The 27,051-nt window shown below is 52.0% G+C and overlaps 1 long non-coding RNA gene across 1 annotated transcript in view; it reads right to left on the bottom strand.

Annotated features, from left to right (window-relative positions):
- The window catches only part of LOC128827857 (uncharacterized), a 54,445-nt gene that overhangs the window by 18,587 nt on the left and 8,807 nt on the right, over positions 1-27,051 (bottom strand). The window lies entirely within an intron of this gene.

Below are 27,051 nucleotides of genomic sequence, written 5' to 3'. Positions count from 1 at the left end.
GTTCCTTAGGCTACGTCTACACTGCGCACCTTACAGCGGTGTCGCTGTGCCACTGCAGCCGTGCCGTTGTAAGGTGCGCTGTGTGGCCGCTCTCTCCTGGTGGCAAAATTAAACCACCTCCAAAGGCTCCCGCTGACGAAGCGCTGTCCACACTGCGCTTTTCATCACTAAAACATTTGTCGTTCAGGGGGGTGTTTTTTCACACCCCTGAGCAACAAAAGCTTTAGTGACGAAAGTGCCAGTGTAGACAAAGCCTTAGGTTTGACCTTGCACTAAACCACGACACGACCTTGGGGAAGTATCTGTTTTATGGCCTAGACAATAAATCCAGCCACAATCAACAAATGCCAGCCCAGGAAAGAGGTTCCTCGCGTGCCATTGGCCTGTATAATCCTGTCCTAGGAGTCGCTCAGCCAGGTCCAATCTCCGGGATGCTCAAACCTCCCGGCGTGACAGCACAATGGAGAGTGCAGCACAGACCTCGGGGCCCTAGGCAACCCCCAGTGTGTTGCCATAGCAACCGTTCAGGAGCAGGGCCTGGTGGCTGCTAGCGCTGAATCTGGTCCTCACACACTTGGCTTTGCACACAGATGTGCCCCCCCACACTGCACGGCCATGCAGAGTCCCTGCTTAGTAGCCAAATGGCCCCTTTTGTGTGGCAAGGTGGTTGAGTGGTTAAAGCAATGGACGGCTAATCCCGTGTATAATGCATGCATGGGTGCACGCTCCACCTTCATTCTCTGTCCCCACCTGCTGGTGCGCAGACAGAGCTAGGAAAGGCCCAGTTCCCTGTTTAAAGGGAGGGTGTATGAGAACCTGTTAATAGAAGGTTCAAAGTTGGCTTTCACCATGCTTGTTCTGCTGGCCGTGGCAGGCCAGAGATGGACCGGACTGGTTTGCAGTGCAGTGAGGCAGTGCTTTCCTCTGGGGGAAGACGGCTTGTGCACTGCAGTTTAAACCTTCATTAAAAATATTAAGTCTCTGTTTGCTTCCAGTTGCACAGAAATTCTGCAGAATTGGAAGTTGGCATAATGCAATTCAGTGATGCTTGCTTGAGTTTGCAGACAGCCTGAACCAATAGCTCCAACAAAAGTGTGAACTTCCCCCATTCATCTCAATGGGGCAGTGACTGTGAAGCCTAATTATGCAAATGTAGATGTTTCACTGCTGATTAAAGTACACAAGGAAGGGGAGAGCGGAACCTAGCATTACGGCAATCCACACAATCTACTGAGTTGCATCCCATTTTGGGGTGACAAGTCGGCAGAGCTTGAGATGTTGGTAGAGCCTGGATTGTGGGTGGAGCTTGAGAGAGTACCACCCCTTTTGTTTTTTCTAGTCTGACTCCCAAGACAGTGTTAAACCCAAACACTCCTACCCATCCCCTGGCTGAAACATACTTCTGGTTGGTTTACAAACCCAACCCCCTCCTTGGCATAGACCAGCTCACCAGACACCATCTACCATCTCTGCAAGGGAGAGACATATACTCTAGTCAGCTCTTTGTATTTGCAAATCCTAACCGAGCAGAGACCATATTGGGGACACTGAGGCGCTATCCCCTGTACTGTCCCCCTTGTGATTGAGGTTGTTCCTCCTGCACATCAACAGAGACCGGGGTGTACCAGTGGTGGATAAGCCCAGCCAGCTCTGTTTATCGCACCAGTAGGCTTCTGGCTCCGCAGAGTCTGTCCGTGACACGTTAATAGTCTGAAAACCTGCATCCTGGGACAAGACAGCCTAGTGGGTGGACTCACCAGCCGTACCCCTCCCCAGATCTGGACTTGGTATGCTGACTAACCCACAGTGGGAAAGGATCCAGGAGGCTTCTTCTAGCCCCTGATGTCAAGTATGAGGGGGTAGCCGGGTTAGTCTGTATCCACAAAAACAACAAGGAGTCCGGTGGCACCTTAAAGACTAATGGATAATATGTATCTGTTAGTTTTTAAATAGCCCCTGATGGGAATTTGTCTCCATTGCAAAACCACCTTACAACTTGTAGGACAGACAGACCTGCTCATGTTAAACTCAGCACTGGAATAGCAGGGGAGGGCGGGATGTGGGTCAGGATTGAGGGGCATGGTCAGAGCTGTATGTGGGGAGCCCAGGACTGGAATAGCAGGAAGGCTGCAGGTCGGGATTGAGAGGTATTGGCAGAGTTGGAGTGGGGGCTCAGAGCTGGAATTCCTGGGGTGCTGCGGGTCAGGGTTGAAGGGCTCTGGCAGAGCTGTGGGGAGAGGGGCCCCAGAAGAGCTGTGGGTCAGGATTGAGGGACTCTGGAAGAGAGCCATGGGGGGGGAAGGAGGGCTGTGGGTCAGGACTGAGGGGCACTGCACAGCTGTGGGGGGCCCATGGAGGGCTGAGGGTCTGGATTAAGGGGCACTTGGCTGTAGGACAGACTACTGGGATCTGGCAGAGCTGAAGGGGAGCGGTAGGCAGGGCTCTGGGTCAGGAGCGAGGGGCACTGGCAGAGCTGGGTGAGGGCCCAGGGTGCTGGGCGTCAGGCAGGGTGACCAGGTGTCCAGTTTTGGAACAGAACACCCAGTCCAAAAGGGATTCTGGTGGCTCCAGTCAGCACCACTGACCAGGCCGCTGAATGTCCGGTTCGCGTGGCACCGCAGTGGGGCTGGCAGGCTCCCCGCTAGCCGCTGTGCCACGGACTACGGCTCCCGGGTCGGGAAGCAGCCAGCATGCTCCTAGCCCTAGGGACTGCCGGGGGGAAAGGGGAGACAGCGTGCTGCCCCGCCCCCCGCCCTCAGGCCCAGCTCCCATTGGCTGGGTCAGGGCAGGGGAGGAACTAGCGCCACTCGAGTGCTCAGCAAGTGGCTGTTGAGGGGTCATGTGGCACAGGCCTCTCCCGCTGGCTCGAGCTGCGGCACATGCTCTGCGGCGAACCGCGGTCGGTCGCCCCACCACTGGCACCCAGGAGCTGGAAGTGTGTGTATCCCCATCTCCGAGTGCTGGGAATGGGGCTGCACCCCCATCCCCTTCACTGCATCCCTCCCCCATCCCATCCCGTCCTGCCCCCCACACCTACCCATCCCAGTCCTGTACCCCTTACAGCGCTCTCCCACCCATCCTCTCCACCTCCCAGAGCCGCCACCCCATGTCCCTCACCCCTGCACCCCATTCACCGCTGCACTCCCATTATGTCCCTATACACCCTGTGCCCCCCACATCCTCATGCACCTGTAGCTTTCTGCCTCCCCCAGCATCCCCATCCACCTCACATACCCCCCAAACCCCCACCTCTCTCCTTCACTGCCCCCTCTCACCCCACCCTGCTCTCGTCCTTGGCCTCTTTCCCTCCCCATCCTCTCTCCTCCACCCCCATCTTTTCCCCTGCAGCCCACCCTCCTCCCTTCCTGGCTAGGTGATTTAGGCAGCCCCTGGAAAAGCGTATGAAAAAGTGTCTCTGTGTAGGCAAGTGTGTGCATGCATTGTATGTGTGTAAGAGACTGTGTGTCTTTGTGTAGGAGGTGTGCGTATTGCTGCATGTGTATACCTGTGTGAAGAAAATCTACACCCTAACTCTTTGACTTCCTGGCTCGCGCGCAAAAAAACTGATGACATAAAATATGTGTGTATTCATTTCATAGCAAGTTTTTAAAAGGGAAGGGAACGCTAAAAGCAATGTGTTATTTCTTAAAACGTGAATCTTGTTGACTAGTAATTGCAGAAGAGCCGACGGATCAGACATTTCTCCCCACCTTTGTCTAGCTACATTATAAACTCTTTGTCGCAGACTCTCTCTTTTTATGTGTATGTCCAGCACCTTCCACCCTGCAGCCCTGATCTTAGCTGGGGGTCTCTCGGCACTAAACAACAATTGTAATATTAAAGAATGTGGAAGTCTATGTGTTAGTGCATGCTAGATGTGTACACATGAATACACGTGTGTATCTGCATGTAGATGTGGGAGTCAGTTTCTACAGATTTAATTATATAGGTACCTGGACAGGTGTGCATTTCTGTGGTTGTGCTCGATGAATTTGTATTTGGGCTTTAGGAGTGGGCCTTCAATGGGCCCATTGCAGCTGTGATAATGTGTGGTCCTAATGGGGTGACCAGATGTCCCCATTCTATAGGGACAGTCCCGATTTCTTATATAGGTACCTATTACCCCCCACCTCCTGTCCTGATTTTTCACACTTGCTATCTGGTCATCCTAGGTCCTAATTCCACACATCAAATTACAATAACTTTAGTGAACATAAAACATGGAGCTGGTTATGAAAAATGGGAAGAGGGGAGAGAAAGAATCATGAAAACCTTTGTGAAATTTAATTTTTTTTAAAATTACCCTTTTTGACTATTTTGCTGCCAGCTCTAGCATCCTGTAACAAATAACACTTGATCTTAGCATAATACATCTGTCACAACAATAAACATGCCTGTTTGGGCCTTGCAGTGAAAATGAGTATGTAAGTGAGGGTGGGGGATAGCAAGTGACGGAGGGAGGGGGGATGGAGTAAGCAGGGGGTGGGGCCTCTGGAAGGGGCGGGGCGGGGGCAGGGCCTCAGAGAAGGTGCAGGGAAATGGGCGGGGCAAGGGTGTTTGGTTTTCTGGAATTAGAAAGTTGGCAACCCTTGTGTCAGTTGAGGGCCCGGGGGGCTGTGGGTCAGGACGGAGGGGGAGCTGGGGAGGGCCCGGGGGGCTGTGGGTCAGGATGGAGGGGGAGCTGGGGAGGGCCCAGGAGTGCAGACGTGCTGCAGAGCAGTGGCTGGGGAACCTGCCGCGCTGCTCTTGGCTTTAGTTAGTGCTTCTCCTCCATCCAACGCAACATTGGCTCCACACCATTCGGGAGAAGCAGGACTGGCCCAGACCCTGCCCTAGCTCCTGCCGCCCGGCCTCTCCCGGCGATCGATTGCTGTCTCGCTGACTGTGAGGGATGACAGCAGGAGCTTTGATAAATGAGCTAAAAGATCGTCTGGATTCACCGGCGCTTTGACAAGTGCCTCTGGCTCCGCTGCTGGGGGCTATTTGGTACCTTCTAGCAGCAAAACCCTTTGATGAATCACAGCAAGGACCCGTGCGTTTCTCAGGGCAGCGGGGCCGGAGAGGGGGGGACTATTTTTCCTTTCCAAAGATGCGGAAGCATGTTAAAGGGGAAGTGAAGCAGCGGAAATGTGATCACTCATTCCTGGATTTTCTGTTTACTGCCTTGCTCAAGGCACCTGCATCACCAATTGCCTCCGCTCAGCGCTGGCTACGGGCTCACCCCCCTGCACAGCGGTCAGCCGTGACACAAGGTGCAGAGCAAGGGAGACCCAGCTTAATGTTGGCTAGCTGACTGGTGTTGCTAAACATACCAGCAGGGGGAGCCAAAACAATGTGTTTGCATAGGTCCTACATAAACAGTGCTAATTGCTTGTTTTGTTTCTTTTAAATTTCTACACTGATGGGTCGAAAAAGTTTTATTTCTGTTTACCAACTTGAATAAAGAAGGCATTTCCCACCAGATGAGAATAATTTCAAGGATGGTCAGATTTGGAGCCTAACCTGTATGTGAGAGATCTTTCCCAACAGACAGTACATTGGTCCCCGGCCCGGGGCCATCCAGTCTGGACCTTGTCTCCAGCAGTGACCAATGCCTGGGAGTATGGTGGAAGCTGAAAATTCTTAGTAGTGGACTTGACCAATTATATAGGGCAGCGGTCAGGAAGCAGGGCTTGCAGAAGAGTCAGTCTCCAGGCAACCTAACGAGCATAGCTGGTCTGCAGTAGGCTGCCTAATTGGTTACACTCCCTGACTAGTTGGAAAAGTCAGCAAACCAGCTCTTAGACTCAGCACCAGCAGCAGTTCAGTGGTTACTCAAAGCATTTGCCCCCAGCTACCCTGAGATAGCTTCTGTGCCTGCTTGCTCCAGCACTGCCTTGCCTTGCCTTGCTCCATGTAACCCAGTTCTGATTTTGGCTCTGGCCTCTGACTCCTGCTCCAGCTATGAGGTATGACTGCCCACATCCCAGTCGTGTGACAGTCGCAAATGAAAGGTTAGTTCCTTTCCTGACCCCTGGAAGGCATCAGCTGGTACCTTGAAGCAGGATGTCCCCCTCAGCTCTCACAATCTCAGCACTGAGGGTCAGAAAGTCATCGGGCCCCTGCTGTTGTCTTCCTCCCTCTGCAGCAGGAGGTTCCACCAGTTTGTGTGCTGCCTTGATTTCTTGTTTGTCTGTTTAAAATGTGCTGCCTTTTAAAACTGTGAGTGCTTCTGTTGTTCTCGTACTGTCTGGTGTGGAAACTGCACTGGGTAGAGCTGGTCAAAATGTTCTTGACAGAATAGTTTTGCATTAGAAAATGCCGTTTCATCAGAATGGAAACATTTTGTAGGAATGTGTCTAATTTCAACAATATTTTCAATAGAAAAAACTGAACTGATAATGTCAAAATGTTTCATTTCATCTTTTGACTCATTTCAAGTCATTTTGACTAATATTATAGTAAATATTAATTTAAATATATTATTTGTCTTTGTAGGGTTGAAACATATGTTTTTTACTCTGTTGAACCTAAATGTTTGGATGGTTACAAATAAAAAATTTGCAGAATTTTTGTTCCACAGGAACTTTCCAGTTTTGGCTTTTTGCTCCAATTGGTAATGAAAACAAATTCCGAACGATCAGAATTTCCTGTAGAATGGAAAGTCCATTCCCTGCCCAGCTGTGTCACTGGGTGATGTGGAGTCATTCCGGAATTAGAGATCCAAACCTCACCCATAGGGCCTGTGCTGTGTGCTCGCAAAGCCCTGCTTTCCCAACTGGTGTATCCCCAGAATGTCTGTTCATCAGTTGCTTCCAAGTAAATTCCCCTTATTGTCTTGGTGCCCGGTGGGGTATATTATTCGGATGACGCAAAGCCTACTCACTCTATAAGTAGAGCTAATAAGGCTCAGTCCCTGGGGGCAGAAGATTCTTCTTTAATCACCACGTCAATAGAGCAGGACATTGCCTCCTTCAGGCTGTGGGGCAAGCACAAGACTTATACAATCGACTCTTTTCATTCGCAGGATGTAATTGATGTTCTCATGCTCCTCAAAATGTCCTGGAGCGAACACGTGTCCTTCCGAGTCCTTGTGAACACACTGGATCAAATCCCAAGCTGCTTCCGCTGCTGCCTCCTATGAAAGTGCTCCCGGGAGCTCGATTACCCCTTTGACCACTGGGATCAGGCGGGTGAGATTCAGAGATGAGGACATTTTTCTCCCTTCCCTAATAATGGGGCTTCCTTTATTCCCATCGTCTCTATGGCAGGGATAAAGACAGAACAGCCCAGCCAATGAGGGAGCTGGGCTGGTTAGGGAGGAGAACGACTCCAGCCCCATCCTCTTGGCTCTCCCTGCTGCTCCAAATCTGTCTCCACAACCAAGATGCGTGCAATGCGGAAACAACCCATCCGGCTCGCTGGGTGAGAGACACATGTTCTTGAGTCACAGGTCGGCGATGGCTCTCTGTGTCCAGCCGGGCAGGTAGGAATGAGAACCTGGGGCGTGTCCGCAGGTGTCAAGCTTCGGGTGATAGTCAGGAGACAGCCAGAATAACACCACACTCAAGGGGTCTATGGCTGGAGTTTCAAGGTGTTGAGCCCCCACAGCTCGACGGAAAGCTTCATGGGAGCTGTTGGTGCCCAGCACATTTGGAAATCAGGCTAGAGGTGGCTTGGGGGTGGGGGGGTTTCACTGCTGGCCTGGGCTAGAAAGCAGATCCTTGTGGCTGGAGTGAATTTACCCTCAGTTCCCCACCCGCAAGACGGGGATGAAAAGATTCCCCTTGCTGACGGAGCTGCTGTGAGGGTCAGGCTGCTCATGGCTGTGAGGTGCAATGGGGGCCATAGGAAAGTGAACGAATACAGCGGCGGACAGACCGAGCCTGCGGGTGTTGCAGGACGCATGCACACCTGCTGTAGAATTTCCCCATCCCCGCAGAGGCAAGGGCTGCTCTGAGGCCTAGCTGTCAGCATCTCCTTAAGGCATCCGACCTGGGGCTGGATAGCCAAGGCCGGGTATGTCTCCCCTACCATCAAAGGTGTGACTGCAGCATGCGCTGCCGCGCCCAAGCTATCTTGGATTTAGCTGGCTCAAGTAACAACAGCAGGGAAGCCACAGCGGCGCCGGCAGTCTACGATGCGGCCCATGTTGCCGCAGGTTCACCGCTCTTGTTAGTTGAGTTAGATCAAAGCTAGCTTGGGTAGGTCGACACATGCTGCCGTGACACCTGTGACTTCAGCGTCACCATCCCCTCTGCCTGCCCTGTCCCTGGGGCCCACGAACGTTCACACAAACGCTGCCTGGTGCTGCACTTCCCTTGCGGAGGTTCCAGGCGGTTAATCCCCGGCCTTGATAGCTGATCAGCCACTAAAAAAGCGCCTGGTGGAGCCCAACAGTTTGCAGTCTAATCCAGAACAGGTCAAGGAGACAGGGGGCTGCTTAATGAGAGCTAATTTTGTTGCATAAATCTGAATAAATACAGCCTGCAGCAAAGCCGATGCACTGGGTGGCTGTTGGCCACCCTGGGATTGGGGCCAGCCAACTGGGCTTCCACTCCTACAAGGCAGCTGGTTCATTTCTGGGCTTTCTAAGCAGGGTTGATTTCCTGTAGGCCTAGAGCGGCCTCTGCTTTACCAGGCTTCCAGGGTCACAAGGAAGGGTTTCCTGAGAAAATCCTTCTAATGAGGATATTTGAGGGTGTGGTAAAAATAGAGCTAGTGAAATGCACTGGCGTCTATGGAGTCCATATGAGAGGGTCAGAGCTGTCTAGTAGACAGGGCTGTGGGGGCCAGGAACCCCATAGCTCGCACCTGCCCTGACTTCCGCCACAGTGTAATACACACATAGGGCTTCTGGTTTTCAGGGTTTATTAATTTCATTTGAGGGGGGGAGGGATTATTTTTAGCAATTTTGAAGTTCTGTGTAGATATCCAAATATTGGGGTTTTCCGGGGCTTTCTCTTTGATCCAGTATGAGAAGATTTTTATCAAGTACTTCCCAAAATTCTTGTCTAAATAAGAACTACTTTAATTATTGCTGTATAAAAATAGTGTACACGTTATTTGAAACTTTGTATCCTTGTTACTGAACCACTGGTTTTGTGTTCACTGTGTTTGTTCCTTCGTGGGCTTTAACACAATGTTGTTTCAAACAGCCCTACTGTTTAAGCACCCCAGCAGGGTCTACATGGACCAATTAATGTGCGACACTTTAGCGCGCTTTAGAAACCACACCCCCGTAGTCTGCATTACTGCTCTGTGTAGCTAAGCCCTTGGTAGGAGCAGAGGCATTGCCTGCATAAACAAACTGCTCTGGGAAAGGGGTGAAGTCAACACAAACTGAGTCACCCCCTCCAGTGTTTCTTCTGATGTTTACCAGAGAAACACTAGCTGTTTATTTGGGGGGGGGGGTGAAGAAGTGGGAATTTCCCCTTGTTATGTTGTATGTGAGTCTTACTGTTGACCCTATGAGAGTTTTACCATTTTGCATGAATATGGTGTGCCTCAGTTTCCCTGTGTGCTGCACCAATACCTTGGTGGTGGGAATAGGGGTGTGTGACTTTGGCTGAGATCTCTGGGGCAGGTGTGCCCTTCGTAACTGAGACCCAGGAGGGGGATGCAACCAGATGATGACCAAGTGACTCTTTGCCTGGGAAGCGAGACAAGGAAGAAGAGCAACAGGGGTGTCTGAGGTTGGGTTGCTAGAAGCTAGGGTGACCAGATGTCCCGATTTGATAGGGACAGTCCCAATTTTTGGGTCTTTTTCTTATATAGGCTCTTATTACCCCCCACCCCCTGTCCCGATTTTTCACACTTGCTGTCTGGTCACCCTACTGGAAGCTGGCAGTCTGCAGTGTGGGACTGGAAAGGGGGGAGTCCATGGTGTCTAGCCCAGCACTCCTCAAGATGGACTTGGCTGAAAGTCACTGATTTCTTTGCTAACAAGTTCTGTTCTACACTGTGTTCCTGTCAAATAATAAACCTTCTGTTTTACCGACTGGCTGAGAGTCACATCTGACTGCGGAGTTGGGGCGCGGGGCCCTCTGGCTGCCCCAAGAGCCCTGCCGGGGCGGACTCGCTGTGGGAAGCGCATGGTGGGGCAGGGGATGCTGAATGCTCCGAGATCAGACCCAGGAAGGTCAAAGCTGTGTAAGTTTCTTTTGGAGACAGTCTGCTCAGAGAGAGGAGGCTCCCCCCAGAGTCCTGACTTGCTTCATATGGAGTAGTTCCAGAGCATCGCCTGGTGACTCCGTGACAGGTGGTGTACCAGGGATATTTGATTAGTTAAAACATGAAATCAGAAGCTCTCTGTATAAACCAGAACTGATGACTCTGTGGTCCTTTCCCTGGCTCTGCCACTGATGTGCTGTCCTGGTCAAGTTGCTTAGACTAAAACATTCCCAAAGTGGTCGCTAGTTCTGGGGATCTAAGCGCCGATCCCCTGGGTTGGATTTTCAGAAGTGCTGAAGCCAATGGGAGCTGCAGCAGTTCAGCGCCTCGGGAATCAGGCCCACGCTGTCTGAGACCCGGCTCCCGAAACCTAACCCACCCCAGACAGGGGTGTGTCTCAAACACCATGAAATGGGGAACAATAGTGACACTTCCGTCATCCAAGGAGCCATAAATAATTCCCTGCAGATCCCTGTGCAGCATAAACACAAGGCAATAAATCTAGTGATGTCACAGAAACACCTGGCACTGTGACCTTTGCACCATGGAGTCTGGCTGCCGGAGTTTGGTTTCATTAATACACAATTGCAAATCATTAAATAGCTAGCACAGGACCAGCTGAGGTTGGGGGCAGGATGGTGCTTGCCACTCCCCCGGCCCATCTATGCTGGGCAGGGCAGAAATGCAAGTCTAGTGAGAACCCTGTTTGCTGGCAGGGGGCCTGATTCTGGGGTCAGTGCAGAGTAAGCTCCCTGAAGTCAATGTTAGCTCACAGTGACCAGGGAGCAGGACCCCATGTGTGGTTTGCCATGTACTCCACAGTGTCCCCTGCAGGGGGAGCCCGTTCACGCAGCTGTGCCTGCTTTTCTTTGAGACTTTAGACGAGTGAAAAGTATTTGAGTGGCAGCCCTGTCCGTCACTCAGCTCATATAACACAACTAGACCGATTGGCCGCACTTCTGGGCTGTGACTGGATCTGCATGGGAGTGCGTATGTGACCGTCTCGGCTATTCTGTTCACCGCTTTTACAAGACTGCACTGCGTTGAGCTGAGCCGCTCTGAATCTTTCCCAGTGAACGGTGAGAAACCTTGTCTGTCCTTGTGGGCACAGGGGGGCATTGTGGGAAGGCACTGGAGGACTATCCGCACTCAAGTTGTTTAGGCTGTGTCCTCACCGCAAAGTGGGCAGGTTATCAGCCTGATGTAAGTGGCACCTGAATTCTAACTCACCGCCTGCTGTGTCACCTAGGGAAGGGAAGGGAGAGCGACAGCGACATCTCAGTTTCCAGCCACAAGGGATTAAGCAAAGTTTTCTAAAAAGCTAGACCAAATTGTTTCAAATCTGTCCGAGGTCCCTCTTCTCTGAACCATTACCTGCTCTTTAGCTGCCCCCTCAGCCAAGCTGCTATCCCCCGAGGCAGTCTGTTCTTCCAGCTCACCATTATACGAGGGCTTGTAAAAGACTGGTCAGAACACCCAGGGCACTGGCTGGGCTCCTCTTAGTGCAGAGTAGTTCCACTCCAAACAAATACATGCAGGAAGTGCTGGTATGATGACAATAGGTAACCAATCTTTGCTGCTCCCTCTCCCCTTAGGTTGGCAGCCTCATTTCTGGCTCTCTAGTCTCAATGGGCCAAATTCAACCCAGCTGTAACTTCACTGACATCACTGGATTTACCCCAGGGATTGGCCTGGGGTTCCTCACGTAGAAACGCCTTTGTTTCCTGGCTCCAAACAGACATGGTCGCAGCCCAGGAAACTGGGCAAAGGTTTAAACACAGCGCCTGTGAGAAAAGGCCCCAGCAGAGACTCCATTTCAACTCCAGCCTTTTATATCCCTTCCCATCCACCAAACCCTCCTGTATGTTCCCTGTCTCCCAAAGCCAGAAATCACAGTCACGGCTGAGCGCCTCAGCGAGTGAGGGTTGTGGTACAGAAGGTGGATGTATTAGATCCATTCCTGCAGGTAACAGACACAATGACTATCTGTGTGCGGTGGTGTTGTAGGCGTGTCAGTCCCAAGGTATTAGACGGACAAGATGGGTGAGGTGATATCTGTTATTGGGGAACTAGGACTAGAAACTTGATCCTTCCGCTTCAAACATACTAACCTGCTAGCCCAGGGAGAGCTCCCTTAGCTAGCTATGACCACAGACCTCCTAGCCTTTCCATGGGATGGCCACTAAAGACCAACGACATTCCCTTAAACGTGCAAACAGCCTTCCTAAGCAGCTCTGACTCCTGTCAGCTTCCGAGGAAGCTGAAGACTCCCAGGAGGGGCTCAGCAGCTGGCAGGATCAGGCCTGTATTGGTAATGACATGGTGGGACCCCGCAGCCCATTCTGAGAGTTATCAAGACTCAATGGGCCAAGACTAGAGGTGACTGTGTCAGACTCACTCCCGGTATTCCTAATGTTATTTTAACTCTCTCTCTCACTCTCTCATATTTCATTTCCTTCGGTTATTCCAGTCAGAGCCCATCTGGCTTTCTTAGCAAGCTGCTCACTTCACTCCAAGGTGCCTCTGTTCTAATCAGAGCATGGGGCCGTGCCAGAATCTCGCTAACAGATTTTAAATTGGAGCGAAGAGGCATTAGACTCGGTTTGTGATGGCTGGATTTCCCTGCCCTGTGAACAGAGAGCCCACAAGCCAGGGCTATTGGAATGCAAGAAAGAAACTCTGCAGTGACGCCCCATAAACACCAACCCACTGTGTGAGCTCCCGGAGGGAGAGGAATAATTTTGGCTGGACCCAGGGGACAGAACGAGGAGCCAAGGGATTAGAGTAAAGGAAAATTAGGAGCATTTCCTAACTGGGAGAATCTGGGAGGCTGTGGATGATAAAAGCAGGGATGCTTCTGAGACAGATGTGGGACTTGTACTAATTTAGAGGGTGTATCTTGGCTAAAGATGTTACCATAACCCAGTCACTATCCAACACCACAGTGTTAAACAAGGGTCGCATTTTGGTACGTGGAGACCTCAGCCTGCGTAGCACCATGGCAAACACGCCATTCACATTTTTTAACCTTTAATTAAAGTTTTTTTTAAAAAAGGAAAAACCAGTGAAAGCCTTTGAAATGGCAAGTATTAGAAAAGGTGCCATTTTAACAGCAGCCCTTGTTCCCTTTCCCTGTAGCTGGAGAGTTTTTAGGAAGAAAATCCCCCTGGTTTGACAGTCTCACATGGTAACAACTGGCGTTTTGGGGGGAAGAGATGGGCTGGAGCTGCTGCTGTTACAGTCCAATCCCGTTTCACGCCAGGTGGTGCCTGGACTCTGGTGATGTCACCGAGGTCCTTCTCTTTGGTCTAGTCTTTGGCCTGGACATGGTGGGGGCGGCAGCCATACTGGTGAAGCTCACTCCAGTAGCTAATTTTTCTCCCCAAAGTCTTTCTTTAAGGGCGCACCCAGGGACTGGTGGATTGAACAGCCCATCCCCTTGGTATCTTTGCCACCAATTAAGCCTAGTTTCTGACACACCAATTTTGGTTCACTGCTTTCTGGTCCCACGCGGTTCTTGTTTACCAGGCATGATCTGAACACAGTCCTCGATCCTAAGTAAGCCCTGCTTTAGCTCCGCTACGCCACTGACCGGGAACTGCCTGAGGTAAGCGCCGCTTAGCTGGAGCCCACACCCCGACCCCCCTGCCCCAGGTTGGAACCTCCTCCCGCACCCGAACTCCCTCCCAGAGCCCGCACCCCCACCTGCACCCCAACCTCCTGCCTCAGGTCAGAACCCCCTCCCGCACCCGAACTCCCTCCCAGAGCCCGCACCCCCACCTGCACCCCACACCCCCTACCTCAGTCCCCTCCCGCACCCATCTCCCTCCCAGAGCCCTCACCCCCTCCCACACCCCACACCCCTTACCGCAGCCTTGATACTCATAGAATATCAGGGCTGGAAGGGACCTCAGGAGGTCATCTAGTCCATCCCCCTGCTCAAAGCAGGACCAATCCCCACACCCCCACCTCAGCCCCCTCCCACACCTCGCACCCCCATCCCAGCCTTGAGCCCCCTCCCAGAGCCCGCACCCCACACCCCCTACCCCAGCCTTGAGCCCCCTCCCAGAGCCCACACCCCACACCCCCACCTCAGCCCCATGCTGCACCCAACTCCCTCCCAGAGCCCTCACCCCCTCCCACACCCTGCACCCCCATCCCAGCCTTGAGCCCCCTCCCAGAGCCAGCACCCCGCACCCCCTACCCGAGCCCTGAGCCCCCTTCCACACACAAACTCCCTCCTGGAGCCCACATCCCATACCCCGTCCCACACTCCAACCCCCTGCTCGGAGCCCCCTCCCACACGCCAAACTCCTCGGCCCCAGCCTGGAGTAAACAGCATGGTGGTGTAAGGAGGCCGATTGGTCACTGCCCACCACTGGTCACCACTCCCGAAGGGAAGAACCACCGGTGCCAAACCCAGTCGGACCTGCTGGCTAAGCCCAGGAGATCTGCAAGGTGCTGTAGCCCAGGACCTGGTCTCAGAGTGGGGGAACTGTGTGATCCCACCCCCAGGAAAGGCCTGACACCTGAGGCGTGCACTGGGAGAGGCCAGAGGGGCAGCCAGCCCCGCAACCATGACAGCCCTATTGCTGGAGCCACTTAGGACTCTGAACAAGGCAGTGGAAAGTCCCCGCTGGGAACAATTCTACACTGGGGGGCATGAGCTGATCTCTCATCGGGCTTTGCAAGCGTCCGTGATGGGGAACACAGTGCAGAACTGCACCCGTTGTGCTCTGAAACCAGGAAACGGCTTCCCCGAAACACCGTCCCATTCCTTGCATGGCATGAGCGATGGGGGAACTGAGACAGAGACTTCAGTCTAATCTGGCGTTTGCACCAGTGCTGCTCCCCCACTAACTCCAAGGGGCAAAGGATCAGGCTCCCAGAGCTGTGACCGAGAACGTGCGGGTGGCTGGGTGTCCCCGTGTCCGGTTTGTTTTTTTACATTACAAATGCAGGTCTCGCTAGCCTGGTTTCCCCAGAAGACACTACGGCAGATAGGAGAACTGCCTGAACCGCCAACCCCACATGATTAAAAACCAATAAATCAGTCCCCACAAAATCGCACGATTGGCTTAAAGATGGCGCAGCTTTTAAAACCCGCAACGTCGAGGTTCTTTTTATTGATCTTCTAGTGTCAGAGCCTTGGGGGAGAGGGGCACGTTTTCAGGTTTACTCTGCAACCACAAGTCTGGGAAATTTACTTTTTTGTAAATGAAAGCTGAGATTCTCCCATCATCGCACCACTCCAGGAGGCAGGGCATTAGGAAAATCACCGAATATTTTGAGAGTCACAATAAAATTGTGGGTGTAGGCCACACTGACTGGAGCTTTAGTGTTCCACCTGCTCTCTTGACCAGGAACTCGATGCCATTCAATAGAATTCTCCCGACAGGACATGTTCATGTTCCAGGACTAGGGGATTTATGGCAGCAGATTGCATATGCTTAACTTTTTTTTTTTTTAAATATGGAGATATATCTATCTCGTAGAGCTGGAAGGGACCTTAAAAGGTCACTGAGTCCAGTCCCCTTCCTTCACAGCAGGACCAAGTATCTTCCCTGACAGATTTTTGCCCCAGATCCCTAAACGGCCCCCTCAAGGATTAAACCTACAACTCTGGGTTTAGCAGGCCAATGCTCAAACAACTGAGCTATCCCTCCCCCTGTTAAGCACACACTTAAGTCTCTTTGGGACTTACCCAGGATTTTGCAGTTTTAAGTGAGTAAAACTAGATTAATTAAGAGGGGAAATTTCATTCAGACTGTTTGAGATTCTTGTTTGTTTTTTTGTCAGCACCCATCAAATGCCTGAGAAACACTTTGGAGAAAGGCTCTTTCTGTTAAAAATTCAACACCCAGGACCCTCTGCAGGAGATGAGCCCAGTGAATTCCCCAACATAACCAAGGAAAACTAGATGTGAAGCTCTGGCTATCGCTGAGAGGCAACAAGCAGAATTAAAAATAAAAGGGCTCAAGGAGTTTATCTAAAGAGCTGTCACTACAAAGGCGAAGAAGGACGAGGGTCGCCGAATAGGACGGCACAGCTGCCCCCATATTAGAATGGAGACACAGCGCAGTCAACGCCAGAAAAATAAGCAGGGAGGTCACACAAACAAGAACACCCAGTGGAGTTCATTTAATCCCAGACAAACAACCACCCAACAAGCCATCCAGCCCCTGGAGACTCACAGAGCTGATGGTGATAATTAATCACAAGCCAGGAGTCTGAGGAGCTGAGTGATCACCCGAGAAGAAGGCACCTGAGGTTTGGGGAGAGACTCTGGTGTGTTTACTGCTGGGCCTAATGCTCTTGAATGTCTTACTGTGGTTTGGAGAAGGTCTGCAAGGCTAGGGTGACCATATTTAAAAAATAAAAAAAGAGGACACTCCACCGGGCCCTGGCCCTGCCCCTTTCCCACCTCTGGCCCCGCCCCAACTCCGCCCACTCCCCACCACTTCCCCAAAGTCCCCGCCCTAACTCCGCCCCCTCCCCTGAGCGCCCCACATTCCCCCTCCTCCCTCCCAGCCACGCGAAAAGGGCTGCCCCAGTGCTACCGGCTTCATGGTTTGCCGGGCAGCCCCCAGACCCTGCGCCCCCGGCCGGGGCTTCCCCTCCCAGGCTCCGGCTGCTGTGCTCCTCCCCTGACGCTTCGGCTCTGTTTAAGAGCCGAGCTGCCCGAGCGCTACCAGCTTCGGGCAGCCCCCATGCCTCCGGACCCTGCGCCGCCGGAGCCCGGGAGGGGAAGTGCCCGGCCGGCGGCTCAGGGTCCGGAGGCATGGGGGCTGCCCGAAGCCGGTAGCGCTCGGGCAGCTCGGCTTTAAACAGAGCAGAAGAGTCAAGATAGGGAACACAGCAGCCGCGGGAGGGGAAGTGCCCAGCCGGCGGTATTTTTCCCGGATATGTTCGGCTTTTTGGCGATTCCCCCCGGACGGGGGTTTGATTACCAAAAAGCCGGACATGTCCGGGAAAAAACGGATGTATGGTAACCCTATGCAAGGCCAGAGCTGGACCAGCCTTTCTGGTCTCTTGCATCTATTTGCAGAGTCTGTTTGGTTCTTTCTAGGTGCCATGAAAACAAAGGATATGAAGGTCTAGTTTTCTAAAATAGTCAATGCCAGCAGCCCTGCACTCGTGAGTAACAAACAGCCCAGTGCTTCTGAGCTACCTTACAATAACAAGCCAGCATGAGCAGTCCAGTGCTTCTTAACAGCCGTACAATCCCAAGCATGTGAGCAGTCCAGTCCTTCTGTGCAATACTACAACAACAAACCAGTACACCCAGTCCTGTAGCATAAGCAACCTACTAACTGTTTTGAGCAAATGTGTGTCCATGAAGAGCCCCCTAGAAACAAACCCAGCGCGTGCTTTCAGGAAGATGGAGAGAGAAAATAACCAGCTTCCTGGGGGCTGGCTAGGAACAGGGCAGAAAAAAATGGAAGCAAATATGCTATCTCAACTCAGGCGTTCTTTGATTTCCCAGCGGGAGCGAGTGGGAAGGGACGTGGCGCTGGGGAAAAAGCCAAGCTTCTTGTTTATATACAAATCTATTGGAGAACAAGCAAACGCTGTAAGAAAAATGATCAGTGACAACATGCAAACTAAACAGGTTTGTGCTTCAGGCTCAGGCTGTCGGAAAGTCCCTCCTGCAAACCACGCTTGGTCTGAAACCAGCACATGCAATACAGGGAAAGACCAGGCGTCAAATGCTTCTCTCGTGAGGGACAGCCCCATCCTTGCCCACCCTGCTCTGTGGACCTTCATGACATACTGCAAGATTCAGCTGGTTCCTTGGGCTTTTGCAGCAGGGGCGGGGGGTGCTGGGAACCCAGGGCAGTGTGAGGGAGAGAGTTTTACTGGGGGTGGGGTATTGTCAGCTGTGGGAGGGATTAAGCTGCTAGTTATCTGTGTGTGTGTGGAGGGGTGTCATTTACATCCAGGGTGCCTAGGGTTTCAGATTGGTGCCCTTTTTTATTATTCTTTATAATGGGAAACAAAGAAAGAAGCATCTGATTCAGAACCCACCTCTGAGGGCAGGGCCACTGGGTATAAAGTGTTAAAATGTTCACACGGGTGTCCATCACCTGAGCTCATCACCAAACTTGACTCGCCTTTAACACTTCAATAAACTGGATCCTTATTTTCCAGACAGGTTAGGGGATGCCAGTGCATACTTAATTTGCACACACAGCTACCATGCTTGTGCATGTTGTCCACACAAATACATCTCATTCACGACATGCGTGCACAAGTGACCAACACAGCGCATGCAAAGAAGCCGCACGGTGGCTCAGGGAACAGCGTGACTGGAAAGCACTATCACTACGTGAACGCATAATACCAAGGAGTCACTCCCTAGTGGTGAAATTTACCAGGCCTGGGCACCACATAAGACCCACTTCAGCCTATCGGGGTTTGGTGCATAGGGCTTGTGTTGCCTCTCTGAATCTCACCCTAAGTGAAGAAGGAGCGAAGGGCCTGATCCAGATCCTAGATACCCACTGGGGCCCAATCCTCCCACCAAAGGGTACAAGCAACACTTACTGACCTCAATAGGACTCAACTGTATCCTGCAATGAGATGCTAGAGCCTTGAGAGCTTTGGGGGAACCAGGGAGGAAATGGTGGGAAACCCACTGTTTCCTGGAGGCCTGTCCTGTTCCTGCCTACCAGACCTATCCAACGTTAGCCCAGGGACAGGAAGGCACAATTTAGGGAACTAGCCTTTAGCTGTGGAAGCTGTTGCCAATAGGTCACTGGCTCAAAGCCAGCCCCAATCATAGAAGCTGCAAGCTGTTGCTCTCTGAGGCCTGGTGGCTTGTGAGAGAGGAGCTGGTGGAGGTCACCAGTGTTAGCAGCACCTCGGGTGTCAATCTGAGCAGAGAGGACATGGGCTGGAAGGGCCACGGTGACTTGAGCGCAGTCTCCTGACCAAGGTCAAGGGGTGCGGATGTGGGAGTGCGTCCTAGTGCTACCCAGAGCATCCCTGTTCTGCAGATAGCTAAGGGGAGTCACTGACTCGGAGGTGAGACGGTAGCACGCGTAGACATCCGGAGCCAGTTTTAACCTAGCTAGAGTAACTACGGCAGTGAAGCTGTGGCCAGCATGGGTGGCTCAGTGCCTGGGGTGGGGGAGAAACACCCCTTTCTCCAAGCCTCTCCATGCTCTGCAGGGACTGCAAGGACAAGTGGTTTCTTCTCCCCTCGTCTCCCTACAGCAATTCCTGCATGAGAACACATGCATGCAGGGGAACACAGCTGGGAGCATGTCCATGTGTGGCTGTACAGGAAGACTCTCAGCTGGCATAAATCAGCACAACTCCACTGCGGATCTGGCTCAATGTAGGTGAATGTGTTTGTGCACGCCAGTGTATGCTTGTGAGGCTGGTTCTGCATGTGAGAAGTGGTGTGTGCATGCAGTCGTGAGCTCGGTGTACATAGCTGTGTGCCAGACTTCGCATGTGTCTGATCTGTGAGCGTGTGTCAGGACAGTAGAGCTGCATGCAGGTGGGCAGAGGTGTGTGCCCATACCCTGTGTGGCGGTGTGTACAGTCACTGGACTAAATGCGTGTGTCTGAGCAGCATGCGTGCCCCTGTGTGTGTACCCGTCTCTGTAAGTCTGCACTCTGTGGGCAGCGCATGCAGGCGTGTGGGAGAGAGCGACTAAAAGAGACACCATTGGTGAGTAATCACAGTCGTGACAAAAGCTGCGTTAAAAAATACCCTGGGTGGCTCAAGCCTGGCACTGGACGGGCAGCCGCAGAGCCTGCTGCTCTCGTTGTCGGCTTCGTTTACATTAGAACTGGCCTGGACGCTTGATGGGAACTGACTCTCATTCAATCAGAGCGACTGACATTCCCCAGGCCTTGATTTAACGTCTCAGCACAGAGTAATTGTGTTTCCTCCTTACCGTGAATCCAGCCCTGGTGAAAGGTGCTGGGCCGGCAGCCCAGGCGTCTCACTGATCGTGTTACTGTTCCGGTAACAAGGTCGCAGCCGGGAGCTAAGTGGCTCTTCCTGGCTTGGCTGGCGAGACTCTGTTTCCTCGCTGGCTCTCTCGGGCCACGTCTGTGCTGGGCGCTGGGGGTATGATTCCCTGCTCGTGTAGATGTACCGCTAAAAACAACTGGCTAGCTGCAGGAGCACAGCCCAACTACATACCTGTAACCTGCCCCAACCCCTGAATATGTACAAGAGCGGCTAGCCCAAGCCACCCCCCGGGCTCCCCTGGCTACACTGTACCAGTATGTCTACATGAGTTGCGAATCACAGCCCCAGCTCCAAGTGTAGACACAGTCTAAGGTATGAGCACTTCCACGGCAGCCTGGTACGACAGGCAGGGCTGGCTTTAGGCCGATTCCACCGATACCCCGAAATCGGGCCCCGTGCTAAGAGGGCCCCACACCTTAGGCGCCTTTTTAAATTTTTAGGTTTTTTTACTCACCCAGCGGCAGTCCACTCCGGGTCTTCGGCCGCACTGCAGCGGCGGCAGGTCCGCTCTGGGTCTTTGGCAGCATTTCGGCGGCGGGGGGTCCTTCTGTGCCGCGGAAGACACGGAGCGGACCCCCAGCGGCCGAAGTGCTGCCGAAGACCCGGACCGCCGCCGGGTATTCGAATCGGGCCCCGCAGGTCCTAAAGCCGGCCCTGACTACAAGGGAATAAGAACCGTGCATCAGGGTCTGCCCCAGGTGAAGAATAATCCCTAAAATCCCCCCACTATTAACGCTCCGTAGGGATGTGCCTTTCGCCAGTATTGCTTCTCTTCCAAGCACCTTAGCGACCATCCTATGCACTTAATTAACCTTTGCCACACCCCGGCCAGGTAAGTATCATTGCCGTGATATAGAGGAGGAAACTGAGTCGCGGACAGATCATGTGATTTTTCCCAATACGGACCTGCGCAGAGCTGAGCGAGAAACTGAGTTTTCAGGTTGCTGGAAGTTCCGGAAAAAATCAGGAAAGTTTTTTCCGGTTTCGGGTCGAACCAAAACCAGCAGTTTTCAGGATTTTTGACAAATCGAAAAAGCCAGAAAAACTGTGTTCGTTCGGCCCGAAATGTTTCGTTTTGGGGCATTTTTTTTTTACTAAAAGGACAGGAGAGGCGAGATTCTCACAGCCCCAGGAGGCCGGGCTGCTGCTGCCTTCACACCCAGGAGCCCAGCTGTTAGGGCACTCACCTGGGTGTGGGAGGGGCAAGTTTCAATTGCAGCTCTGGAGCAGGGACTTAAACCCAAGGCTCCTACATCCTCCATGACTGCCCTAGACGCCAGGCTACTGGCTATGCTGGGGTGGGGGGGGCTCTCTCAGGCTTTCCTGTTGAAGCTGTTCCACTGTGTATAAAATACTTGACTAGTTCTTGGGCCAGAAGGCGAGCATGAGAATGACTCTGGCCTCGGGGTTAGGGCTCTCACTGGAGGGGAAGAAAGCTGGGTTTACATTATCAGGGTTTTCTCTGCAACCATGAGGGCTAGAAATGTCCTCGTTTTTTAAATGAAAGCGGAGAGTCTCATGTAATCTAGACCAGTGGTTCTCAACCAGGGGTACGTGGACCCCTAGGGGTACGCAGAGGTCTTCTAGGGGGTCCATCAACTCATCTAGAGATTGGCCTAGTTTTACAACAGGCTACATAAAAAGCACGAGCGAAGTCAGTACAAACTAAAACTTCATGCAGACAATGACTTGTTTATACTGCTCTATGTACTATACACTGCAAGGTAAGTACAACATTTATATTCCAATTGATTTATTTTATAATTATATGGTAAAAATACAAAAGTCAGCAATAGTGTGGCTGGGACACTTTTGTGTTTTTATGTCTGATTTTGTAAGCAAGTAGTTTTTAAATGAGGTGAAACTTGGGGTTACGCAAGACAAATCAGCCTCCGGAAAGGGGTACAGCAGTCTGGAAAGGTGAAAGCCATTTATCTAGACTGAATGTAACAGCTCCCCTTTGTCGGAGAAGCACCGTGCAGTCTATCTCACTCGCACAAGAGATACAATTGGGAGGGGGGCAGTTAAAGGCTTGTATTCAAACTTCAGTCCAACACAAACAGTCAGAATGAAGCCGCTTAAAATGGGAGACTCTAATGAGCTCAATTTGCAGCCCGCGTTCCCTGAAGCCCAACGAGAGAGAGAGATTTCTTCTGAGATCTGTGGGCTGCACATTGAGGCTAGTCAGATAAATGAACAATGTGATATTGTCCTGTGAGTCACCGGCTGTGTGAGGATAGCAAAGTTCAGCCCCAGCATTTTCAGTACCCACGTGAAAACTTCTGCCTCTCCAGACAGGATTTGGGTTTGGTTTTTATAAACTGTCGCTTTTGGTTGAAGTGGTCAAAACACAATCAGACCAAGTTCTGCTCCAGGGTGGTTGTTTTCAATCTTTTCTCCTTTGCGGATCCCTAAAACATTTCGACTAGAGGTGTGGACCCCTTTGGAAACCTTAGATATAGTCTGTGGACCCCCAGGGATCCATGGACCACAGGGAGAAAGTGTTGTACGGGAACAACAACCTTTCGCAGACCCCTAGACAGTCTGCAGACTCCCGGGGGCCCATGCACCACAGATTGAAATGCACTGCTTTAGGGTAACGACACTGGCTTATGCATTCTCGGACCTCTAACTCTTTCAGCTTCCCCGAGAATTTCAAGGACAAACGGAAAAAGTGCTCAAATGAGTTTGGACTTGCTCTTTAATGAGGCAATCTCTCTATCTACCAAAGTAGAGATACCAGGCTCATCGCCCTAGCAACAGACAACCTTTCCCGGAGTTGCTGTGTAGGATCAAACTGGTGACCTTGAGAGGAAAAGGCTCTGCCCTCCATTTTCATAATAGTTACAAACAAAAAAAACGACTTTAAAAGAACATGATGGCTGCAAAGTCAATTAAGCCTCCTTGTGCCTATGTGTAACACACACCTCCTGGGTGTGATGTTCTGGCACCAGGACCACTTAAAGCTAGAGATAAAATGCGTCGGCTCGAGGGCCTTAGCTAAGAGCCAGTTGGCTTTTAGTTCATGCGGTAGACGCTCACGCATTACGCTCCAGAGGTCCCCGGTTCAATCTGTCGGCGTTACAATACACACCTTAGTTACATGGGCACATACTAGTTTTTCCACAGAGCTTTTCTCATTTTCTCAGTGCACAGGGAGGACGACGGCTTGTTAATATTTTGTTTTATCCTAACTGGTCAGTGTGTGGCCCAGGCCTCATTTACTGCACAGTATTCAAACCCTGCTCTGAATACAGACGCATTAAGCTCCTCCTGGGCTTTTCTGTGGGGCTGAGCAAGGGTATTATCCCCATTTTACAGATGGAGAGCTGAGGCCCAGAGATTAATGACCCCTGCTTTTGGGTGCCCAGATTGAGATAGCTAAACCTGATTTTTTTCGCAGTCCTTCGCCTTCTATAGCTGTTTATAAAGCACAGCTCTGACTGACCTTAGCTGCAGCTGTGGGTGCTCAGCACTGCTGCAAACCAGACCCCAAACTCGCAAGTCAGGCCCCCAGAAAATGGGGAGCGGTAACTTCCCCAGCATCCCATGGGAACTCTGTGGCCGAGGCAGAGATAGAATCCGGGGCAGCATTCAACTGCCTTAACCATGACAGCATCCTTTCGCCCAATGCCGCCAACCATTCCTAGGCCACCCATGCTAACAGAGTCACTGACCCCAGTAGTAGTTTGTCATCCTCTCAGCAGACCAGCCACTAGAGGGCGACGATACACATTCTTTGCCAGTGGGCTTCACAGTTATGTGCTAACAGCAGAGGAATGGTGAGACTCGGGAGTCTTGGGTTCCATTTCAGGCTCAAGAGAGGAATGTGTCTAGTGGTCACAGACCCTTTTGCCTCTGTTCCTCCCAATCTGACACCCCAAAAACCTTCTGCCCCACTCCCTCCAAGCTGTCCCTATACCCATCCTGTCTCTCCCTCCCCCTTCTCTGGCTCCTTGTCCAAGCCTCCTCTGAACCCGACTCATCCCTCCCCAATCTCCTTGCCCAGCCAATCCCAGTCTCTCCATTCTTGTCCCGATCTATTCCCTCCCCCAATCTCTAGGTCTAGCTCTTGTCCCATCTGCATTTGTGTCAGGCTGTCTCCTCCTCCAGGCTTCCTGGGTGCCAACACCGAGGGCATCACGAGCCCAGGAGAGACAGTCGCCCTGCTCTCAGTTTCTGTGCCTCTCCCCACACTGGCCTGGAGAAGCCAGAAGCAGCAACTGCAAGCAAAACCCTGGCCTGGTGCAGCTGGGATCTTCAGAGAATTTAGCAGCCAGACTCTAACAAGCAGGGCCATCCCTAGCTATTCTGGGGCCCTACACAGCCCCCCGTGGAGGGGGGGACAGGCCTCTGCATGGGGGGGCGGGGCTGGCTTGGGAGGTGGGGGGAACCACCCACCAGCACCCACTGGAAGCGCAGCTGGGGCCAGGCCGCTGCACTTCCCACTGCCGGTGAGTGCAGGCCCATAGGGTTACCATATTTCAACACTGAAAAAAGAGGACACTCCACGGGGGCCCCGGCCCCACCCCAACTCCGCCCCTTCCCCTTCCCCGCCCCAACTCTGCACCTTCCCCACCCCCATTCCAACCCCTTCCCCAACTCCACCCCTTCCCATGAGCACCCCGCATCCCCTACACAGCTGCACACTTTGCGTTTGAGTAAGGACGGCCTTGCTAACAAGTCTCTACTGAGCATGTGCAAACTGATTTTTTCAAAGGTTTACAACGTGGCCAAATGTGGGTGGTTTTTCCCAGGAACACTTGACATCAGGTGACCTTTCCCGCCTGCCCCCACCCCCACCCCTGTCCCCACGCCAAGCCCCTACTCGAGCTTCTCAACAAAGCGGTTGGAAGAATTTTAGCATGGGCCAAACAACGTATTATTCCCTGAGCTCATTCTTGGAAGTTGCTAAGCTATTTTTGCTGAAAATTTCCAACCAAACTCATCCAGAGGCAGATAACTAGCAGGGGGAATTTCAGCCGGAATCGGGAAAGTTTGGCCAAGTTATAAGCAACTGAAAACAGGGCCTCCTAACGGGCACACAGAGACATGCGACTCTCATTTTACAGCCGGGGAAATTGAAGACTATGCTTTATGTGAGCTGCCCAAGGGCAGCGTCTCCTGACATCGGGAGCGCTTCAAACGAAAGCACTGACTTCACAGGGAGGGTCAAGCGTGAGCGTTATCGGTCGTGTCTGCACAGCCTGGGTAACCTCGCAGCACTGACAAAACTCCCAGCATGCACTGGGCTCAGAGTAAAACCCGAGCAGAGGCGCCTCTTTGGAACAACCAAAGTCCTGGGCCTGTTCCTGACTCTCCTTCCAGAGATGAGTAACTCCCACTGAAGTCAATGGGTGTCACCAACCTGGGTGTGCTGCCCTGGCCCATCCCCACCAGTGCCCCGACGGACCTGCTGCAGGACATTGGTAATTGCCATGGGAGCTGCTGAGGGCTCAGTGCTTTGGGAAATCAGTAAACTAGAAATTTTACTTATTATGGGAAGGTTCATGGATTCCAAGGCCCAGGAAGAACCATTGTGATCCTCTAACCTGACTCCTGTACCACACAGGCCAGAGAACTGCCCCAGAATAATTCCCAGAGTGGATCTTTTAGAAAAACATCCCGTCTTGATTTAACAATTGTCACTGATGGAGAATCCACCACGACCCTTGGTCTTGCCTTAACTATGCTAGAGAAACAGTGCCCACAAAGCGCTGCTAAATGTCCAAAGGAAATAAACTGGGAATCTAGAGAGGGAATAGATTTACCGCTAACATCTCTCAGTTCTCGTTACAGTAGGTGCTACAGGTAACCACACCGGAGATGATGGGATTGCCACGAAGACAAGAGTCCCTTCGGAATGATACAGTCTAGGCTGAATATCAGGAAAATCACCTGGCAGTGAGATCTTGGTGGGTGTGACGTCATCTCAAGAAAAGGAGCCACAACCGCATCGCTTGGGACATTTAAACATGGACTGGACCCAGTCCCAGCAAACGCTCCATAGCGACAACTCTGCAATTGCCAGCTGCTCGTATTGCTCCACGTTAGCCCTTCCAGCAACACTCCTGCCTGCCAGCCTGCATGCTGATTGGATCCACCACTGCCATCACCGTCTGGGAGCACTCAGAGAAGTCACCAGCGGTATTACAGTTTATTTTGGGGAAATGAGAGATTATTAAGCCCTGCAAGGCAAAAGGACTCTGCCGGATTGCACACACAAGAAGCTCTGTGCGGGTGTTGTAAGGTGGTGAGGAGGGAGAGGTAACGGCCACACCTGAGCGTTTCCTGAGCGAAGGCAGCCTGGGCAGCTGTCCCTGGACGCTACGCACAGGGCACTCCATGATGAACACATCATATGGATATGTAGAGCAAAGAACAAGATGATAACCCCTCACACACACACCCATACACCCACAAACACACACACGGGCATTCACAGCCAAACACTTGGGTCTATACACACACAGCTAACAAACTCAGATGTTCACATTTATTAATATGTATACACCCCTACTGCACAAAAACTTAGATATATCCGACCCTCGCTAGAACCGACCATGCGGTACCGCGCATGGATCCCAAATCCCGTGTTCTAGCGAGGGTCCAGTGTATATTTACACACACAAATATACACACCCTAAACCTCAACACGTCCACGTGCAAAGTGTGTCTGCATAGTAACACATGCACACCCATGCAAAACAAAGAGGTGTACAAACACAAGCAACATTTACACTAGCACACATGAAAACACATGCCTACAAACACTTGCTTGTGCAATGCAACATAACACTCCACACACACAAAAACGAGCACACACACACAAATACAGGTATGCACACACACATGTGCTTGTGCACACAGGCAAACACACATGGATGCTGGCACTCCCACAAGGACAT

Source organism: Malaclemys terrapin, chromosome 22 (genome assembly GCF_027887155.1).
Source record: "Malaclemys terrapin pileata isolate rMalTer1 chromosome 22, rMalTer1.hap1, whole genome shotgun sequence".
Classification (NCBI taxonomy): domain Eukaryota; kingdom Metazoa; phylum Chordata; order Testudines; family Emydidae; genus Malaclemys; species Malaclemys terrapin.
This window is presented reverse-complemented; position numbering and strand designations above follow the sequence as displayed.